A 20090-nucleotide genomic window follows, 5' to 3' on the forward strand; every position below is an offset into this window, starting at 1 on the left:
AATTTTATCTGTGTGAGTTGTTCGAGGCCTAGATTGAAGGTAGATTTTTCCAGAGAGTATTTGTATTTGCTTCTGCCAAGTGCCTATAGCTACTATCAGTCTGGACACTCTTTACATTATATTCTCTGCCTGAGGTTTTTTTGAGGCATATAGCATAAATTTAGACCACAGAACAACATAAATACTAGTTGTTGGTTGTGAATTCTCAAGGGAGATTTTCCACCCCGTGAAGGTGCTATGGTTAAAAAAGCAGTTCCTCTTTTGGTGTAGCAAGTTTATTTCTAATTTTCCTATATCTGAGGGTATAGTTTTGTGAAGTTCCAGTTTTACGCAGGGGTCTGTTAAACTCACCAGCTTGAGTGGTACTGGTTTTCTCTTTTCTCTCTCTTGTTCTGTGCAATCACTATAATGGAAGTTCAGTATGACTAGGGTTGTGGCCTTGGTGCTTTTCTACCTCCCAGCATGCTCACTCTTACTTTGTTTTGGCTTCTCTGAATTTCATACTTTATTGTCACCTCATTGGTACATTTACAGAGATTTTATACTTCATTATCTTTCAATTATTTTCATTAAGAGAGACCAGTTTAAAGTATCTAGTATATCATTCTGCAAAAATAGACCTCTTTTGTTGGTTTGTTTTTAGTATGTGCTTCTAATGGATGAGGTGGAAACACATTTACGACAGAACTCAAAAAATTATTAAAAAGTTAGGTACAGCTCAGCCTCCTCTTTTAATTTAAATGTCTGCTCTACACAGTCAGATTAGGTTAAGAGAGAGGTGGAGAATAACCCCTTGTAATATGCTCTCTAAGTTGGCTGAGATGTTGATGTCTTAGAGATATTATTTATCGAAATGAGATTTATTTTTGTCCATTGATTTATTGTCTTGCATTTTACTATATATATTATAGATTAATTTTCTAATATTTTACTATATATACTATATGTATTTTACCCTTCTAAGTAGGATTTGATTCCTAAGTAATGCTCTATAACTGATAAATAACAAATAATAAAAAAATATTATTTGTTACACGATATCTGCCATGGGTCCATTTAATGATACCCTGAAAGAGACTCTGTAGTACCTTAGTCCTTTCACTCAATGTTATTTCATTTGATTCTGAATGAGTGCAATATTATTTGTAAGGGAAAATAGTTGTAATTAGTAGAATATGTTAGTGATTTCAAAAAAAGAAACCAGTCTCAGGAAGATATTTTTAATGTTATGGCTTAAATGTGCAGTGTGCAGATCTGCAGAATTTGAAAATTCAGCTGATTCTGTAATTCTTCAGCACTAAATAGGGGTATATCTAGTGAGAAGCATTGCCATCTGATAGAAATATGTAACACATATGTGTGCCACTCACAACCTAAATGAATCACATGCTGTTTTGAACTTTAATTTTTTTCTTCAGAATCCCATGTTATATTAATTCTGCAGAGGGGGCTCTGCTTCTCGTGTTACTGATATAATGCAAGTAGTCCTTTCTGACCAAGCCCTCCATCTGCATTGCCACATTAGAACATAATTTGCTAGAACCAGCAATATATTTTGTGTGACTTAATCTGAGGAATAATTTTTAGCCTGTATTATGGTATTAAGGAAATATTAAATGGAATAAATGTTGATTTAAATTGGTAGAATGCTCAAGTTTTAATGATCAGAGTAGCAATAATGGTTGCCTGGTACAGTTATGTGTTTTGAGGTTTTTGAAAGTTAGTAGTGTGTTTTAAATCTCTGCCATGAGAGGAACTAGCAACGTAACACGGTAAACATGCCAACTGGATTCATAGCATCACTTATCAGCCGCATGCTAACATAAGACTACATTATGATTAGAAATTTTTAAATTAATATTTGGAGGACTTAGAAAGCTATATTTATTATGATTGTTAAATAGCTGTGTTTGGAAGTTTTAATTTTGTAAAATGTGTAAGCTTGACACATCTCCACATTTAGCCATTAAAAATCATTTTTTAATAATTATAATGTTTATTTTATATTGGAAATAGTTTCTAAGGAGGAAAATAGTTTGCATCTATTTTATAGATATTTTCAGACTTTAAAATTACTTAATCCAAATCATCCACTCTTTGTTATTTTTTGTTCAAATTTTAGAATGTATAAATTCTCCCAGAGTTTTCTTTTTCTTTTAACAGTTGTTTGTATTTTCAATGTAATGAGTACATTTCTGAATATTATATCAATGATATTTTTAATAAATTGAATAAATTTAAGTTAATAAGGAAAGTTTACTAATTTTAAAAGGTTTATTAGGAAATTATTAAAATGAAGAAAGCCTTCTTGGTGTGGATAAGTGTTTTTCTCTTTTTTATACTGGATTTTAAAATTTTGGATCACTTGATAATTTTTTTATATCACATTTAAAAATGTGTTGGATATTTTTATATTAGCTTCCTATATTTATTTCTTTGTGTACTATTTTGGGAAAGAAACCATAATTGAAACAAAAATTAGGTAATTAATAGGTTATTTATGGAATCTTTTTCTTCTAGAATGTTTGCTGGGAAAATGTTATTTATTAATATACTCACTTATAGACTTCCATACAGTCAGAAAAGCAGTTGTCAAGAAAAATATTTGAAGGCATTATTGTTGTCCCAGCATTCTCACATTCTATTCCTTTTCCTCCTATTAAAGTGAATAAATCAAAAATAAAACTGACTTTGTCATCTGTTTCAGTTATTGGGCCCAGTTAGGGGTAGCTAACCAGGGGCGAAGGACACATAAATAACATCCACTTGTAATCCTTAATCTGCTTTCACACTCACTCCTCTCTTCAACTTTGTTTCCTGTAAAGTGTAAATTTCTTAGTCTCATCATATAGGATAACCCAGAATGATATTATTTCACTACCATGGATTTATAGAAATTATTTCTTCTTTCATGTTTTTGTTACTTAATCAACTGTTTGGTGTCATCTCTGACACTGTTATTCTCATTATTAAAAGAAAATTCTATTAATGGTTTCATATAGTCTCTTCTCTAAAGATAATATTAACTAAGTGCCTTTTATATCCTAAGGGCTTTATTTACATGATCTTGAATGAAGCCCTGGAATCTTGCAGGGACCTTCATTATCTTACTTCATTCTGTGGATTTTTAGTGACACTTTCATTTTCTAGGCCCTCCTTTAGACACTTTAGGCAGTGAGCAAAATTGGTAAGTAGGAAAAAAGAACAACCAACACGTGTATTATGCAGCTAATAGTCTAGTGGGAGAAAGATGACAAACTAGATTAATAAGGAAAATACATGTATACTAAGTGGTAATCAGCATTATCACTGATAACCTCTTGGATCAGAGGCTATGGCAAAAAATACAGCAGAGAAGTGAATGGGGAGTGTAAGTCTAAGTGGGTGTGTGTGTGTGTGTGTGTGTGTGTATATGTGCGTACAAACACACACACACACGCACAGACTATTTGTAGAGAAGCCAGGAAGGCCTCATTGAGAAGGCAACATCTAAGTAAGGACATGAAGAAAGTAGAGGGGTGAGCCTGCTCTATCTGGGCAAGACCATCCTAGGAAAGAGTAGTTCAGGGTTAAGTACCGAGCCCTTGGTAGTTTTTTTATTTTGCAGGAAACTGGAGTTCAGCTTTGTCTAAGACTACATAGTTCATAAGCACTGGACCTCTTGTTCAGACTCAGATCTGTCATAATCAAAGCCCTGCACTCTCTCCACTACCCCAGGTTACTCTAAAAGGAAATCATTGTTCATCGTAGGAAGCTTTCCAGCTGCTCGCAGAATGTGTTATACATTGTGAGCACTGAAGATTTAACTGTGTCTGTTCTCAAGCAAAAGTAATAGATAGGTGGGTAGGTAGATTGATTAATTTTCTGTGCTCAACTAACGGAACCTCAAAACTATTACCTGGTTTTCCAGAGCTCTTAAGTTTAAGAAATAAATTTTAGGAACTACACTTTCTGCTTTTTCTTTTCTCTTTTTAAAACGTATATGAGCTTGCTTGATAAATTCCTCTATTCTCATTTTATGTGTGAGATTTAAAGACCAAAAAAAATTTCAATAGGTATGTAGTGGTATGTCATTGTTGTCTTAATTTGCATTTCCCTGATGACATATTATGTGGAACCCTTTTCATATGCTTATTTTTATCCATATGTCTTCTTTGGTGATTTCTCCATTAAGGTCTTCAGCCCATTTTTAAATCAAGTTAATTGTTTTCTTATTGTTAAGTTTTAAGAGTTCTTTGAATATTTGGATAACAGGTCTTTATCAGTATGTCTTTTGCAGATATTGTCTCCTAGTGTGTATATGTCTTTTCATTCTTATTTCCCTTTTCCACAGTCATTCTGTAGTGTACAATAGAGTCTTGTACAATAGAGTCTTCCAGAGGCTGTATATGGTATCACAATAGATTGCAGACATTAATAGGGGAATTCATGATTTACTCTTAAGCCAGATATTAAAGAAAAAAGTTTAAAAATATACTCTTCTTATATTTTCTTAGAAGATAAATTTTTCATTAATTTTTTTTTTTTTGAGACAAGGTCTTGCTCTGTTGCGCAGGCTCAAGTGCAGTGGAGCCATCACGGCTCACTACAGCCTCCATCCACCTCTTGGGCCCAAGTGATCCTCCTGCCTCAGCTTCCCAAATAGCTCAGACCACAGCTGTGCACCACCACACCCAGCTAATTTTTTTTTTTTTTTTGGTAGAGATGAGGTCTCCCTATGGTGCCCAGGATGGTCTTGAACTCATGGGCTCAAGCTATCCTCCCTGCTTGGCTCCTAAAATGTTAGCATTACAGTATGAGCCACTGCTGTGGCAAAAATTTTTTTTTTTTGAACAGTAATATATTAGGTTTGTTCCCATTATAATCAGCAGACAGGGTTGCCTACATTTATCATTAATATTAAACACATTGTTCTGAAAGTTTTGGCTAATACCCCAGCTACAGAGACAATTTTTAAAAGTACATAGGTGTTATGTGGGAAAATTTTTTTTTTAAAGTTCTAGGGTACATGTGTACAACGTGCAGGTTTTTTACATATGTGTACATGTGCCATGTTGGTGTGCTGCACCCATTAACTCATCATTTACATTAGGTGTATCTCCTAATGCTATCCCTCCCCCTGCCCCACCCCACGACAGGCCCCGGTGTGTGATGTTCCCCTTCCTGTGTCCAAGTGTTCTCATTGTTCAGTTCCCACTTATGAGTGAGAACATGTGGTGTTAAATATTTTTTTTTCTTTTGAGACGGAGTCTTGCCTGTCGCCCGGGCTGGAGTGCGGTGGCCGGATCTCGGCTCACTGCAAGCTCCGCCTCCCGGGTTCACGCCATTCTCCTGCCTCAGCCTCCGGAGTAGCTGGGACTACAGGCGCCCGCCACCTCACCCGGCTAGTTTTTTGTATTTTTTTAGTAGAGACGGAGTTTCACCGTGTTAGCCAGGATGGTCTCGAACATAAATTTTTTTTTGATGTTGACACGTGAATGGGTTTATTGTTGCTTTTGGATGAATTAACAAATATTTTTAAATGTTCTCAGTTTTCCAATACAGTAGTTATCTGTAGACCATAACCTTTATAAATGAGAACTTTTTGAGTTCCTTAATAATTTTTTAAGATATAAAGGTGTCTTAGGACTAAAACATTTGGGAACCGCTGATTTAGAGAGTGACCGATGATAGGGAAGAGGTCTGAGAATCCAGTGAACCCTTGGGGACTTGCAGAAATAAGGAGGAGTCCTCAAAAGAGAGTGAGAAAGAAAGGGGACAAAGTACTGTGTGGTGTTCTGGAGGCTGAGTGCAGAAAGTGTTTCAAGAAGCAGCAGGAGGTCATCTGTGCTGTATGCTGCTAACAGGTCTTGTTAAATCGCAGCTGAGAACTGCCTACTGGCTAAAGACAATGCCTGAGAACTGACCACTACCTACCGCGGTGTCGGAAGTCATTCTTGATTTTGAAATGGATAGTTTCAAGTATACAGTAGTGGGGACAAAAGTAGGCTCGGAAGAAAATGGAAGAGAAAGAATTTGTTTCACAGTTTGGATTCCTGAGACTGTGAATTGATCCATCCCACCTCTTCATTTTTTAAAGTATTTATTTATTTATTTATTTTTATTTATTTATTTTTTTTGAGACAGAGTCTCGCTCTGTCACCCAGGCTGGAGTGCAGTGGCGTGATCTCAGCTCACTGCAAGCTCTGCCTCCCGGGTTCACGCCATTCTCCTGCCTCAGCCTCCCGAGTAGCTGGGACTACAGGCGCCCGCCACCACGCCCTGCTAATTTCTTGTATTTTTAATAGAGATGGGGTTTCACTATGTTAGCCAGGATGGTCTCAATCTCCTGACCTCGTGATCCGCCTGCCTAGGCCTTCCAAAGTGCTGGGATTACAGGTTTGAGCCACGCGCCCGGCCACCCATCTCTTCATTTTGAGGCAGTCACTACAGTTCCTGACTCGCCTTCAGATTACTTTGCACTGGAACCTACCCCAGTTGAACCAGCTGTGGGATTTGGGGGTGAAGGGTGTGAGGAAGTGGTATAGGACAAGTTGCCTAGTCTCCTTTGCTGCACATGGGATTATTTTCTTTAAAATGACTGTGGACAAGAGATCTATTGTACTACATGATGACTCTAGTAAATAACCATGTATTATATGCTTGAAAATTGATAAAAGAGTAGATTTGAAGTGTTCTTACCATAAAACATGATGTGTGAGGTAATGCATATGTTAATTAGTTCCATTTAGCTATTCTACAATGTATATGTATTTCAAAACAAGATGTTATACATGATAAACGTACAATTTTTGTCAATTAAAAATAATTTTAAAAGAAGCAGAAAAAATATAGGTTATATTTTTGAGCTAAGAAATATGTTTACATTGAGATAGTTAATAAAATAATTTTTTTCTTAAAATTATTGTTTCCTTCGGAAGGAATAACTGACTTTATTTACTTCTTGCATAATATTTATCAATATTAAATGTTATAATTTTAAAGAGGAAAGAAATAATATGTTTTCCTCAAGTGAGATTTTCACCAATTTATATGCAAAAACACTTATTTACACTTTAAGGTAATGACTTATGTATGTCTCTTCCACAAGACTTAGAAGTCCTTAACAGCAGGGTGTAAAATTTAATTTTCATTTCTCTACTGATTATCATCTTACCTGGAATATAGTAGGAATTTAGTACATATTTTAGAATGAGTAAGACATTAGAAAATTTGAATTTGTGTTTTATAGTTTATTTTCTTTTTGGGTCTCTTTCCCCTTGAATTGTTAAAAGTAACCTTTAAATTGTTAATGTGGTAAGTAAAATTAAATAAAATCTAAAGGACAGATTGCTTTTAATTCCCCTGGGTTCGAACGAATGTTCAAAGAGTATTTAGATAGGAAGCAGACAATAGTTCATTTTCCTTTGCTTTGATTGGGTGTATATTTCAAAAATGACGTGTAAATTAAACACAGACACCTTCTGTTTTTGAGGCTTTAGAAGTTGTTCCCCAAGATAAGAAAGAAACACTTTTGACCTGTGAGAGATCATATCTCCTCTGGAACTCATTCAAATGAATTATTTTGTGATGTATTTTAAAATTTGGGTGTAATTTATACAATGTACAATGTACAAATTTGAAGTGAATAGTTTAGTGAACCAACATCTCTATCATCCCCAAAGGTTCTCGTGTCCACTTTCAGTCGGGTGTGCCATCCCAGAGGCAAACTTGGGTGTGAATGTGATTCTATCAATAGATTTTGCCTCTTTCAGAGCTTCAGATATGTAGTTATACCGAGTGTGCTTTTGCACCTTGTGCCTTTTGCTCCACTTGCTGGTGTTTTATAGATTCATGCTCTTATTGCATGTATCATGCTATTGAGTAGTATTCCATTTTATGAAGTTATTCACCTATTGATAGACATTTGGACGGTCTACAGTTTTGGGCTGTTATGAATATAACCACTGTGAACATGATTGTACGTCTTTTTGTGGACACAAGTTCGCAAGTTTTCATGTCTTTTGAGTGTGTTCTTAGAAGTATATTATTGGGTAAGTGTATATTAAATCTTATTAAAAATTTATTTAAAAATTGTCAAACATTTTTCTGAAGGGCTTTATAATTCAGTATGCCCATCAGCAACTTATGAGATGCTCTAATGTACTTCAAGTCTTTGCCAACTCTTGCTTTTTTCAGTCTTTTTAAAATTAGCATTCCAGTGCGGACAAAGTGGTATTCCTGTTGTTTCCTTGGTGACTAATGATGTTGAAAATTTTTTTCATGTACTTATTGACCATTCATGTGTGTTCTTTTATGAAGTTATCTTGTCAAATCTTTTACTATTTTAACAACTGGGTTGTGTGACTTTTCAAAATTAAATTATGGTAGTTCTTTATGTATTCTGGATACATGTCTTTTGTCAGATACATGTATGGTGAATTTTTTCCAGTTGGTGGTTGCCTTTTCATTTTCTTAACTGTGTCTTTCAAAAAGCAGTTTTGATATTGATGAAGTCCAACTAGCTAGTTTTTCTTTTATTGGTAGTATTTTGTCTACCTTATCATTGTAAAGCCATTGTCCTATGTTTTCCTATAAATACTTTATAGTTTTAGCTTTTATAATTAGTTGTATGACCTCTCTCAAAGTATTTTTTTAAAATAAATGGGGTCTTTCTGTGTTGCCCAGCATGGATATGAACTCTTGGGCTCAAGTGATCCTCTTACCTCGGCCTCTTGAGTATCTGTGATTAGAGGTGCACACAATTACTCTCAGCTCTAAGTAATTTTTGTTAATAGTGTGAGGCAGGAGTCAGGATTCATTTTTCTTTCCCTATGAATATTTGTTTCTGCTCAATTTGTTGAAAAAATTATCCTTACACCCACGACATCTTGGTCAGAAAATCTGTTGGTCATAGATGTGTGTGTCTATTTGTGACTTCTGTTTTGATCCACTGTTCTATTCATTTGTCCTTATGCCAACACTGTATTTTGTTAAGGATTTCTGCATGTATGTATTATGAGTGATATAAGTCTGTAGTCTTCTTTTAGTATGTTTGTCTGGTTTTCATATTGAGTTCCTACTGGTATATCCTTTTATTACATGTTTATCTGTGACTTTGTATAAAATGCATCTATTATAGGTAGCATATAGTTCAGTATCATTTTTTAATGTATTCTGGTGATTTCTGCCTTTTAATTAAAATGTTTAGTCTATTTACATTTACTGTAATTATTGACATGTTAGTTTTAGGTCTATCATTTAAAAACTTATTTCCTGTGTCTTATCCTTTAGATTTTTAAAAAATTCTGTATCTCCTTTTCTTCTTTCTTTTTGTTTATTGAATATTTTTAGTATAACATTTTAATTTCTCTCAGGTTTTCTTTGCAATACTGTTTTGTAGTTTCTCTGCAGATTACAATATTCACCCTTAGTAAAAAATTTTCCTTGAATTAGTATGGTATTGCTTCATGTAAAATATAAGAAACCTACAATAATATGGTTTCATTTGCCTCTTCCCACTTGTGCTATTGTCTTCGTACATTTTATATCTATATATTACAAACTATATAATACAATATTATACTTTTAATATAGTATGTATTAGTCGTATATGTTTTAAATAAATTAAGAAAAAATAGTCTTTTATGTTAACATACAAATGTATTTTTCCAAGGTTCCTTATTCCTTTCTATGGGTTTAAATTTATATCTGGTATCATTTTGCTTTGGCTTGAAGGGCTTCCTTCAAGCATTTCTTATAGTGTGGGTCTACTGGCAACAAATCTCTCATTTTCATTTGTGTGAAAATGTCTTTATTTTTTAAAAGATTTTTTGTGGTATATAGAATTCTAGGTGGGCATTCAGTCTTTTTTTTTTTTCCTTCTCTTTAGATGTTGATTATTGTTTTTTGGACTCCTGTTTCAAATGAGATGTCTACCATCATTCTTCTTATTCTCATATGATGTCTTTTTTTCTCTGGCTACTTAGAAACTACTTTTTTTGGTTGTTGTTATTTTTGGTTTTCATGGTTAGTGTTCTAACGGAGAAAAACCACAAACTTTGGCTCAAATAGAAAAACTGTGTTTTAAATTGAGCCCCGTCACTTAGTAAGTAGGTTAACTTAGGCATGTCACTGTATTTTTCTGAACTTCAGGCTTTTCTTTGGAAAATAGGGATGCCTTACCTACATTAGGGTTGTTGCAAAGGTCAAAGCATCTAAGTGCTAGTCTAGCTATTATTTGTTCTCTCCAGCTGAGAGTGCTGATTGATTGACTTTTCCTATATACATTTATGGAAAATTAAATATTCTAAACTTGTGATATAAATGTGGTTTGTTTTCTATTTTGAAATTTTTGCTCATAGAACACTGAGGAAACCATTCTTATTAAGTGCAGTTTGAATAGTAAAGCAGGAAGCTCAAATTATCTGCATTTAAATAGGCACAGGCAAAGATTTCGTGAAGAAGATGCCAAAAGTAATCTCATCAGAAGCAAAAACTGACAAATGGGATCTAATTAAACTAAAGAGCTTCTGCACAGTGAAAGAAACTATCAACAGAGTAAACAGATAACATAAATAATAGGAGAAAATTTTTGCAAGCTATGCATTTGACAAAGGTCTAATATCCAGAATCCATAAGGAACTTATACAAATTAAACAAACCCAGCTATCTCATTACTGGGTATATACCCAAAGGAATATAAATTGTTCTCTTATAAAGACACATGCACAGGTATGTTCATTGCAGCAGTATTCACAATAACAAAGACATGGAATCCACCTAAATGCCCATCGGTGATAGACTAGATAAAGAAAATGTGGTACATATACACCATGGAACACTATGCAGCCATCCAAAAGAACAAGATTATGTCCTTTGCAGGGACATGGATGGAGCTGGAGGCCATTATTCTTGGCAAACTAATGTGGGAACAGAAAACCAAACACTGTATGTTCTCACAAGTGGGAGCTGAATGATGAGAACATGTGGACACGTGGAGGTGAACAACACACACTGGAGCCTGTCAGAGCAGGGCAGTGGGGGAGGGAGAGCATCAGGAAGAATACCTAATGGATTCTGGGCTTAATACTTGGGTGATGAAATAATCTGTACAACAACCCCATGACACAAGTTTACCTATGTAACAAACCTGCACATGTACCCCTGAACTTAAAAGTAAAAAATCAAAAAAAACAAAAAAAAACTCTACAGCAGAAAAAGTCAATATTATTGAATGAATGCCTTTTTGTTTTGTATTGTTTTTTATCTTTAACCAAACCCGCGCATTCTACACTTGTATTTCAGAACTTAAAGTATAATTTAAAAAATAAAAAATAAAAGGAAGTTAATGAATGTCTTTTAAAATGTATCTTTGAAATGAGAAACACTGCATTTACAGGGTGATAGGAAAGATCAAATGATAAACTTAGAGATTAGTGACATTTTTATTCCTCTATTACGGAGTTGTGGGTAGTATTTTTGTCACTATGCTTTTTATGTAGACGTATTCATGCAGTGGATAAAAATACAGATTTTGACAGATTGGGAAGATAACGTGCAATATTGAAATACTTTGCATGCTTTGTGACAATAATGAGACTACTGCTAAGGAATTTTCTACTACTTTAAATTAGGATACTCCAATAGAAAAGGTTATCTGTGTCCATTTTATTTATTTGGAAAGGAAACAGTGTTTTCTGGTTATACGTGGTGAAGAAAGTAGATAAATAGCCTTGTCCTTTAAGATGTCCCTTGACAGTGAGCTAGAGGAGCATATTCATTCATGATCTCCTCTGCAGACACCTTGTTGGACTTGGATTGGTTAGGTACTTTCATACCTTTGAGTTTTGGTTTCCTTTTTTGTAAAAGAAATATTTACCTTTTCCTCAAATATTTTGCCACCCAGTTAGGTACTAAAGTTATTTGTGTTAGAGTTTGGTAGGGTGAACAGTTGAATGACACCTTTTTTTCTCTTCCAGTTTTGGGACCAATGAATATACAAATAGGAATTTGAAATATAGAGATTTAGAAATAAAAGTTGGTTGACCAAATGGGTCTTCTGGTATTTCATACTTGAGTGAGACTGATTTTCCCCTCACAATGTAGAAGGGAACAGCCTGGAATACGCTCCATCTATGAGCAGGGTAACCTTTCTCCCAAACTCGCTATCTAGGTAATTAACTTCTCCTCCACCAGGGAGAAGGTGGGAGAGAAGGCTAAACTATTAGGCTAATGGAAAATTCTACAAATGAAAGCATGAAACTGAGGGAGTGGAGGTTTCCCACTAACACTTTGTTGACTGGATGCATTGTATGCATTTTATGCAATGTTGTTTGCCGAACAACTGTGCCTGTTTTTTTAGTAACTCTATTTTAGCTCCCTCATCTGTAAAACTAGGATAGTAATTTTTTTTTTTTTTTTTTGAGACTGAGTCTCGCTCTGTCGCCCAGGCTGGAGTGCAGTGGCCGGATCTCAGCTCACGGCAAGCTCCGCCTCCCGGGTTTACGCCATTCTCCTGCCTCAGCCTCCCGAGTAGCTGGGACTATAGGCGCCCGCCACCTCGCCCGGCTAGTTTTTTGTATTTTTTTTAGTAGAGACGAAGTTTCACCATGTTAGCTAGGATGGTCTCGATCATTGGTGTGATTCAATGAATTAGAACATGTAAAACATTTAGAAATGCCCCTAGGCCTGGCATGGTGTCTCATGCCTGTAATCCCAACAATTTGGGAGGCCAGGCAGGAGGATTGCTTGAAGCCAGGAATTTGAGACCAGCATAGGCAACATAGAGAGACCCTGTCTCTACAAGAACAAACAAGCAAAAATTAGCTGGCCGTGGTAGTATGCACCTCTAGTCCCAGCTACTCAGGAGGCTGAGATGGGAGGATTGCTTGAACCCAGGAGGCAGGAGGTCATGGCTGCAGCAAGCAATGATTGCGCCACTGCACCCCAGCCTGAGCAACAGAGTGAGAGCCTGTTTCTGGAAATATTTTATGTACGTCTAAAGGAACGAGCCTAACATGTGGTAAACAGTTTGTGCTATTTTTTTTTTTTTTTTGCCTTTTGTGACATTAGTATTACTTAGTAATATGTCAAAGCATTCAGATGCATTTTAAACATGGAGAGGTTAAATAATGTTCACTGATAGTAATAGCAATAGAGGTTTAAGTTCATGTTGAGGAGAGAAAACTGCTGGCTCTGTGGGAAAAAATAATCCCTTATTTACTTTTAATTTGTTTTAAACATATATTTATTCTTGGGACTGAGAAAAGGATTAGGAAGGAGAATGTTGAGTGAAAGGCCACTTTCTTAAAAATATATATATACATATATACACGTGTATATATATAACGTGTGTGTGTGTGTATGTGTGTGTGTGTGTGTATATATATATATATTTTTTAAAATTTGGGTTGCTGGGAGAATTCTGTAACAGGAGTTCTGGAGGGATGTGACCTGGGGTGTTTTAACCCCTTTTATTGATACCTCTCATTGCTACCTTGGGGGGCGATATCATTGCACAGAAAAACCAGTTGCTATTTATTTTAAATATGGAAGTTTCTAGGAGAAAAGAGAGCTGTGGTCTGCATTCCTAATAGCCTACCAAAATACATACCGGAAATCTTTGTTGCTGGATTGGTTGCTTGTTTAGACATGGTTACTTGTGCTGAAAATATTTGTAAGCATCGTTTGCTTGTATCCCTATAGGTTCCTTATGTACAGCACTTACCACAATGCTTTGGAATTGTAGATGCCCCCAAAATACCTGTTGAATGAATCGATGAATTTAGGAATAGAGATATATAAAGCAGTGGAGTAGACATCCTTGCACAAGTTTCTGTGCCAGCCTTTAAAAAATTTTCTTCCCTATTCATTTTTTTAAAGGCAGATTATTCAGAAGAAAAGACAGCCTATTTTGGGAGCATTTCAGTTTACTCAGAAAATATTGTGCATTGCTTTTGAAACTGGATTGAACATTTCACATGAATGTTTATATGGTGTTATTTTTCCCTCTTGCCACAAAGCTTAGTTTTTAGAAGGACTGTAGGAGCTTTGTAGTGTCATGAAATGTTAGTTCCTATTTTCTCCCCCAACAGAATATTTGATGCCATTGATTTCATCTTCTCATGTTGAAGCTAAAGTGTGGTAGGTCTGATTAGAAAGAAGCCTGGGAAACAGAAGACCTGCACTGTGCTGCTGAGTGACCCTGGACAGGTCACTAAAGTCTTTGGATCTATGTGTCATCATCTGTCGACTGAGAGACTGGGACTAGAAGACTAATGAGCATTTCTCAGCTTTCAGATGATGTGACTAGGATTTCCCTACCAGTTTCTGCTTGGAAAGATGGCCTGCTGAGATAAGAGGTCTCTGGCTCATTGAGTTAGTTTTAGCTGTATACTCTGTGGTCGAGAATGATTGTTACTTGATTTGTCGAAGCTACAGGTGCTTGCTCAGAAAATTTAAGAATATTTACATTTGGTTTTTAAGAAGCCCATATTAGAAAAACTTAGATAAAAATTGGGTGTTTTAATATTCATTTCTCAAAACCACTAATCCAACAAGTCTCCAACATGTCTCTTGGAACATGTTTTATTCAGTGTTTAAGTCCAATCTATCACATTTTAAATATTCCTTTGTTAAAATTATTGTATGCCATATAGGGTCATAATATAGCTCATATAACGGTCACAGTTCTCTTACTGTTCTAAACATTGTCAGTGTTTTACATGTTGAGTAGCTTTTACAGGCCAGCTAGGGAACCTAATCACCATTTATACGATTGCTATTTCCTTGGCTAGTATGTTTCATTATATCTTCCAAATGACAAGAATAGGATGGGAGGACCTGTCTGTGTATTAAGGGAGGAAACCGAATCTGAGTTGGAGAGTGCTGAATTGGAGGGTATGTGCTAATATAGAGACAGAATTGCTCACCCTGGCTCTTGGGGCTTCCTCTTTCTCCCCTCTCCTCTCTCAGAAGGACATGTGGTGACATCAGGGACATGAACTTCACCTCCATTTTGTAGTAGTTATCTATAGTTACATAACAATCTAGCACAAACTTAGCAGCTTAATCAATCACAAAATTATCTCACAGTTTCTGTGGGTTGGGAGTCTGTAAATGACTTAGCTAGGTACTTAACAAGGCCACAGTCGAGCATCAGCTATGGCTGCTGTCTTATCTGAGGCTGGATGGGAGGAGGATTTGTTCCCAAGCCCATGTGATTGGCAGAATTCAGTTTCTCATGGGCTCTCCAACTAGGGCCTTGGTTTCTTGCTGTCAACTGGGGGTTACCCTCATGGGGCTCTCTCAATAAGCAGCCCACAAAATGGCAGCCTGCACTTTCAAAACCAGCAAGAGAGAAACTTGTAGCAGAATAGATGTTACAATCTTATGTAATGTACCCACATACATCCTGTGATTTTTGCCTTATTTTATTGGCTACAAGCAAGTCACAGAACCTGTCCCGAAAGGGCGAGGGAATTAGGCAAGGCCTAGATAAGAAGAGACAGAGATCAAGGGGACCACTTTAGAGTCTAACACATCTGAGATTGGCCAGGAATATGGCTTCTCTTTATCCTTACTCTCCTCTCTGTCCATTCTACTTAACTAGCAGCGTGTTTCTCATCCCTTCTGCTTTTCTCCTTCCTTCTGACCTACAAAGAATTCAACAGCCCTGGGTGGCTTTTCCTCCTCTTCTCTACTGTAGAAATGCAATGAAAACGTAGCAGGAAACCCTGCCTTAGGAAGCAACTCTCATGCTGCTGGGGCCCTTCCTTGTCAGTGGGCATTTGGGGTATGTGACACATTCTTCTCTAGACAGTTGTTTCTACATCATAGTGTGGCTTCTATAAAGGACAAAAGTGAGTTCTTCTCAGCTTTTGTGTCTTCTGATTACTATTCTCTTTAAGCAAGCACTGAATTACAAAACCATTTCACTTTCACCATACCATCCTTTTAGGATGTCTTGCTAAGGCTGTGTTGGTAAATTTCAGGTTAGAATCATTAGCAAGTTTGGTGCTTTTACTCTTTTGCCCCAGTAACTCTTGTGTTACCTTCCTCTTTTCTTCAGACATCAGTAGGCTGCTGTTTCGTGCTTTTTTATGGCCTGCTCCTGGCCTGTGTCTTAGTTACTCTTTAGTTGTTGTTCCTCCTCTTTGCCAGGGACACAGTATAGTATAGTGGTTAAGAACAAAGACTAAAGCTAGACTGCGTGGGATTGAATTTCAGCTTCTGCCATTTATTAGCTAAGTAATCTTGAGCAAGTTATTCAGTTTTGTTTCTATGTGGCTGGTGCTAACATTTCTGAATTTTCCACTGGCCAACAAGCCTCTGAATGCTGCTGCCACTCTCATTTTGCTCCCAGGATACATGCACAGATGTAAGAGCAGACAATTTGCCCTTTATTGCTACATGAGATATCACCCCAAGCCCTTTTGTGGTCTCCTAGTGAAGTGGGCTGGAACATTGTTGAGCTTATTGGGATACCTCTTTTTTTGTGGCTTCACCCTAGTACTTGTATTGCCCCCAAAGGATGAGGATAGTGTACATTTTCCAATGGCACAACATTTAATAAGCATTTACTGTTTGCCATGAACTTTATTAAATTGTGTATAGACATTATGTGTTTTAACCCATATAACAACACCTGGTTATCGTACTGATATTGCTCCCATTCTATAGATGAGGAAACTGAAGCTTACAGAAATTAGACAACATGCTCAAGGTCTTCAGAGCTTAGTTGCAGAATATAGTTCTGTGTGACAGCAAAGCACATATCTTTAATGATCACAAGATACTGTCTCCCATAGAGGAAGCCCAAATTCTTCTTAGTGAACTAGCTCATTTGAAGAAAGAGGCTAAAAATCAAACAACTGTGTCTCATGGCCACAGGAACTTTTCCCCCAACGTCTCCAGCCTTGTTTTTACATTAGCTCTTGAATGCTCTTGATTTTGATGCCAGCCAGTCTTCTTCCACCCAGGGGTAGCAGGCTCAGCTTTGCCCTAGTGTGTAAAGTGAACATTCAAAAAAGGAGTGTATTCTTTTTATCCAGATTTTCCCATGACTGTTGTGGAATCTTAACATTGTATTTGAAGTGCGATTAGGAAGTGCTGGGCTTGTAACAAGCACAGCCAGGGTTCATACGTCCAGATTGTTCTCTTTAAGTGCATCAGCTGAACTAATTGCTTATATTCCAGTGATCCTGCTAGTAGTGTTCTGCATTTTTTTAAATGAACTTCATCTCAATCACCTTATAGCCCCTTCCCCACTCCCAGTGCTCAGCACAGTGTCTTCCACCAAATGGGTGGTTCAATAAAGTTGGTTGTTGAAGTTGCTTCTAATTCTTTTGAATAACCACGGTGGTGCTAAATTACCATCTTTGAGGATGAATTTGATTTTTTGAACTCATCTATTAAAATATTTTCTATTATAGCAAATAAAGTGGTTTTTGTTAAAATTAGGGAGACCTAAACTGTAATGACACATGTGTTCTTGTGAACATTGCACACTGGTTCTGAAGGTAAAAGAAGAGTACTTATTCTGAGCAGTCAGCATCATTGGAGTGAGTCCCAAAGAGGGTGACTTGGAAGGGGTCAAGGAATACTTTTTTTAGACATTAAGTTCTGGCACTTCTGTTTTCAAGTTGGTATGTGTTCACCTGGTGAATCTTGTGTTTTTTGTTTGTTTGTTTGTTTGTTTTTAACATAACTGACAAATCCATACTGTTGCTTATGAGTCTGTAATGTGGTGCTCAGCATTAGAGTATACACCAGAAGAATTAGCACTAATGGAAGTGATTCATTCCCTTTTTTCAGAAATTCATCATCAAAAAAAGAAACTCAGTATTGATATGAAGAATGTTAACAAAGACGTAGCTAGAGTTTTCTGTGTGCCCATGTTAATAAAGGCTGTCAACTAAGGCGGAGATTTGTATTGAACACTTCATCAGATCAACTTAGAAAAGTTTTATGTTGTTGTCAAAAGTTACTATTAGAACCTCTTTCCAGAATGTTCTCATCAGGAAAGAGTCTGTGAATTTAATGGACTGCATACCATAATTGCAATTGTAATCGTGAATTTAATAGTCTTGCTACCATAGTTGCACTAGTGAGCACAATAATTGCAATAACCTTTTGGGAACTAATTGTATAATGAACATGGTGCATATGCCATCTTTAAGTTATATAACTACTCTGCAAGGTATGTATTATTGTATGTATTTTACAGACTTGGAAACTGAGCCTTAGAAGGAGTAAATTACTTGGCAAAGATCACACTGCTATTAAACAGCACAGCTGGGGTTCAAACCTGTTTATTTTGAACCTATATCAAACCTTACTGTGTTTCTCATGCTTTTAAAGAGCCTCATGTCAGTGGCCAGGCATATAAAGCCAATGAATCTGTTCCTCTCAGTGTTGGGTATAATTTATAGATCTTTGACTCTTCAATTCTTCCTTGCTATTTTTATTGATGCTGGCAAGTTCTTTCTTTATTACTAGGGGAGATCTCTTTATTTATTTATTTGGTGTTTGTTCCATCTCCTCCTTTCTTTTCTTTTATTTTCCGAGATGGAGTCTGGTTCTGTTGCCTAGGCTGGAGTGTAGTGGTGCAATCTTGGCTCACTGCAAGCTCCGCCTCCCAGGTTCACGCCATTCTCCTGCCTCAGCCTCCCGAGTAGCTGGGACTACAGGTGCCTGCCACCATGCCTGGCTAATTTATTTATTTATTTATTTATTTATTTATTTATTTTTGTATTTTTAGTGGAGACAGGGTTTCACTGTGTTAGCCAGGATGGTCTCGATCTCCTGGCCTCGTGATCTGCCCGCCTTGGCCTCCCAAAGTGCTGGGATTAGAGGCTTGAGCCACCGTGCCCAGCCACTCATCTCCTCCTTTCTTAATTTCCTTACCACCACCCTGTCCCTTTATTGTTTGGGTAACTTGAGATTTCTGTCTATTGTTCAGGTAACTGAGGTGACATTGCCTCTCATGGTACCTCAGTGCATGCATGGAGCCATGTCACAATTATTAATCTCATCTCAGAATTAACATTGAGGCTTCAGGTGATGAAAGTTAACTTAGGTTCCTGTTTTATCAATGTTATCTTCTTGGAGTCACATGTTCTTCACATAACATGAGCAATAGTTGCATTCTACCTGGTAAAAGTAGGACATTTTTATTTGGGGCCCTTCTCTAAAGGGAAAGAAAGCAAAAAGTTCTATTCCTAGCCTGTTTATTCTAAAATGCTAAGAAATGGGGAGCAAAAGTAAACACATTGTTCTGAATGACTTCTTCTTGGAAAAAGGAAGGCCCTTCGCTGGGCATATTTTATTATTCTGTGAGTTATATGAATCCTCCAGTATTTGTTGAATTGGACATGGGGACAATGTAGCAATTCTGATCATTAAGCATTTGGTGTCCATAGTTCTAATATAATGCCTTTGTTGGATCAAAACATATGTGACTTTGACAGATTTTGACTTTTATCTTGTTTAATCCTCATTACCACACAGTATTGTAAGGGACATTTTATCTTCTTCTAGAGATGAAGAAAATGAGGCTGGGAAAAGATGAATGGATTTTCATGAGATCACATGGCTAGTAAGTGGTAGGATTTTGGACCAGAGTTTTTTATCTGTGTGTAGTGTCTTTTGGTAGATGGTGGTAGTTTGAGTTGCTTGATTACGTAACTTTTCCATCCTGTAAGTTTTAAACAGTTGGAGACATAGACCAAGGATTGACATGGGAATCAACAGAGCCAGTCGCTTAATTGCTGTTAAAACAGAATTGGAGAACCCAGAACTATCCATTCCCTCCTTTGAAACTAAAGCATGAATTGGACCCCAGCAACCCTGACCCAGACCTCCACTAACAACCAGGGAGAAGCTAGAACAGGGAGAGCTGGCTCACCCTCTCAGAAACAGGCACCACTGTCTTGCCTACTGAGGAGATTAGCTGGCTCCAGGTGTGAGAGAAGACTGGAGGGAGGCCTTTGTTGCCTGGCTCAGAGCAGGGCCAAGAAATCAGGTGGTGTCTCGTTCAGTCCTTCCAGGCAAATTAATCCTTCACTTTTGAGGAGAGGTAAGAAGGGGTTAGGGAGGAGAGATGGAGA

The 20090-nt window shown here is 36.8% G+C and overlaps 1 protein-coding gene across 3 annotated transcripts in view; it reads left to right on the plus strand.

The window, feature by feature from the left end:
• Positions 1 to 20090, plus strand: part of LOC105480969 (sphingomyelin synthase 1) — a 310632-nt gene that overhangs the window by 168436 nt on the left and 122106 nt on the right. The window contains exon 7 of one of the 3 annotated variants that reach the window (XM_071069547.1): positions 19522 to 19579. The exons of the other annotated variants lie outside the window; for them this stretch is intronic. The gene's annotated coding sequence lies outside the window, so the exon portion shown is untranslated. The remainder of the gene's footprint in view (positions 1 to 19521; positions 19580 to 20090) is intronic. 3 annotated transcript variants of the gene reach the window in all.

This window comes from Macaca nemestrina, chromosome 9, assembly GCF_043159975.1.
Source record: "Macaca nemestrina isolate mMacNem1 chromosome 9, mMacNem.hap1, whole genome shotgun sequence".
Classification (NCBI taxonomy): Eukaryota; Metazoa; Chordata; class Mammalia; order Primates; family Cercopithecidae; genus Macaca; species Macaca nemestrina.